The 2577-nt window shown below is 45.2% G+C and overlaps 1 long non-coding RNA gene across 1 annotated transcript; it reads left to right on the forward strand.

Annotated features, from left to right (window-relative positions):
* The first annotated feature begins 897 nt into the window (after positions 1-897).
* On the forward strand, positions 898-2577 carry LOC133900693 (uncharacterized). The gene is made up of 4 exons (XR_009906583.1): positions 898-1401; positions 1516-1669; positions 1756-1948; positions 2170-2577. It is a non-coding gene; the product is annotated as an uncharacterized LOC133900693 (long non-coding RNA).

The raw sequence follows: 2577 nt of genomic DNA on the forward strand, positions 1-2577 counted from the left end.
TCACGTAGGACAAAATCACGATCAAAATCAGTTAATGATGTAAATTACACCAGTTTAAATAGTTAGGAGATGCATGATATCTATTTTTTTATTCGAAAGAACCAGTTTAAATAGTTAGAAGATGTATGATATATATTTTTTATTCGAAGGAACAATTAAACTCAACAATAATTGAAGAAGACAATATGGACTGTTTCCTTTGAGATTTGCGTCTCCAACAAGCAGCCTAGCGTCAGCTCCCAAAACCCAGGCGTCGTTCGGCACGGCAGCCCAACACCTCCCCAGGTCCCTTCGTTTCTCGTTCTCCAGGTCCCACTGTCCAGAGCAGGCACCTCTCTTTTCTCATGGCGTGACGAGATCACGAGAGGCAGTAGTCGTCGTCCACCTCTCGCAGTCTGGCTGCTACCGGCGCGCAGGGGAAGCTGCAAACGGAGAGGTGAAGTGCTGTGGGATGCTAATGCACCGAGCGATTCGCCTTCCCCCTTCCGTTCTGAGCTCCTTTACCTTGGGTGTTGCCTACTTGCCCCGCAGCATCGGCGCGCGCACCTGTTCGACGGAATGCCTCAGCGGCGCAAGAGCGGCAAGGCGCCGACGGCCAGCGGCGGGGACCCGTTCGCTGCCCTCCCGGACGCCGTCATCCAGCATGTGCTCGGCTTCCTGCCAGCGCGGGATGCCGTGCGGACGTGCGTGCTCGCCCGGCGATGGGGCCCGCTCTGGAGGTCCGTGCCCCGCCTGCGCATCGTCGACGTCGAGGCGCTGGGGAGCGTCTCGAGCCTGAACAGTTTTGTGAACCGGGTGCTCCTCCTCCGCGAACCCGGCTGCCCTCTTGACGAGTGCGAGTTCGATATACCTGGGTTCTCGCTGCCTGCGTCGACCACTGGATCCGGCATGCTTTGACGTGCCATGTCCGGGTGCTGCAAGTCCGTCTCCATGCTGGCGAGCGTGTTGAACTAGCGGACTGGGCTCTCTTATCCCAACACCTGATGAGATTAGAGCTTGATGGTCTCGTTCTGGAACAGATCTTTCTTGATTTCTCAAGCTGCCCGGTGTTGGAGGATCTTGTCCCAATCCTTGTAACATCTCAACATCTCAGCCTGCTGAGTTTTGTTGGCAATTTGTCCCAACTCACATTTCTGCTCCAAGTCTTACTTCGCTGCAATTGGATGATTACTTTGGCGTAATTCCTATTCTTGAAAAAATGCCATCGCTGGAAACATCAAAGTCAAGCTGGGCCACAACGATGAGGATTACCGTGATTTCTATGATAAAGGTGGTTCTGGAGAATGTACTTGTTGCACGTGTTTGATATATTATGCTAATGGTAGTAGAAATAATGTATGTGTGCTTTTTGGAGGTCTGTCAAGTGCGACACGTTTGGAATTGAAAGCTTCCCCAGAAATGGTATGCTACACTTGACAGTTGCATACCCAAATCGTATATATGCATTTCAGTACCGTTTCATCTTGCAGTTGAATTAAACCTTGAACTGTGCTTACTCTGATGCTCTTTGCACAGGTTACATGGAAAAGGGGTCTGAGATACTGCCCAATATTTAGTAAGTTAAAAACTTTGTTGCTCAATGACTGGTGTTTGGTTGACCAGCATACACTGGTTTGCTTTCTCCAACACACAAACAATTCTTGAGAAACTCATTCTTCAACTCAGTAAGGTATATATATCCTATAAATATTATGTTTGTTACGTTTATCGAGTTGTCGTGCATGATTGATCTTGAATGTACTTTTTTATCTACAGAGAGCCAAACCTGCAGTGGAAATGGAAGGCAGCGATCTGGTGATACAATCACTTACACTGAGGCAACTTAAGATTATCGAAGTTAGATGTTAGATAATTGATGAAAGGGTTCACAGTATTTTGAAGATATGGTGTTCCTACAGCATAGGTCTTGAGCAAATTAATGTCCAAGTCCAACAGATTTGAAATGCACGTATGGTTTCATTTTAAGTCAACAATTTTCAATTTTATATTTCTAGACTTTTCATTTATATATAAACCCAAGCAATGATTACCCTTCATAGTAATTAGATAAGTAATACTTAAGAATCTTCAAGTTCATTAAGTTGCAGAAAATCCTAACAGTGTGAAAAAAACTTATGCAATGCATAGGGGTTTAGTGTCTCGGTGGAATAATTTGATTCCTGATGGCAGGCAAACGACTTCAGAACCATACAAGATTGGTGGGGCGGAAGTAGCAGGCATTTTCTGAAGTGAGAACAACTTTTGATGGTATGGCAGTTTACTTTTGGTGGAATACATGGAAAGAGCTCAATAAAAGATATGTTCAACTTTCAAGACCTGAAACTCAACGCATACTAAGTCGCCCATCAGACTTCGGAGGACATCCATCAAAGAAGGCTTGCTTATGCGGAAGAACGGAAGGACTAGCTGCGCAAGTTTTTGTCAGATTAGCTACTGTATCTTCTTAGTTGTCATGTAGGTAATTCATACCACATTTTGGATCTGCAATCTATTTAACTTCGGAATATTATAACAGAATTGTGAGACTTGACAGTCGTTACGTACTAGAGTGAGCAGAATAATATACAACTAAACATT

This window comes from Phragmites australis, chromosome 19, assembly GCF_958298935.1.
Source record: "Phragmites australis chromosome 19, lpPhrAust1.1, whole genome shotgun sequence".
NCBI lineage: Eukaryota > Viridiplantae > Streptophyta > Magnoliopsida > Poales > Poaceae > Phragmites > Phragmites australis.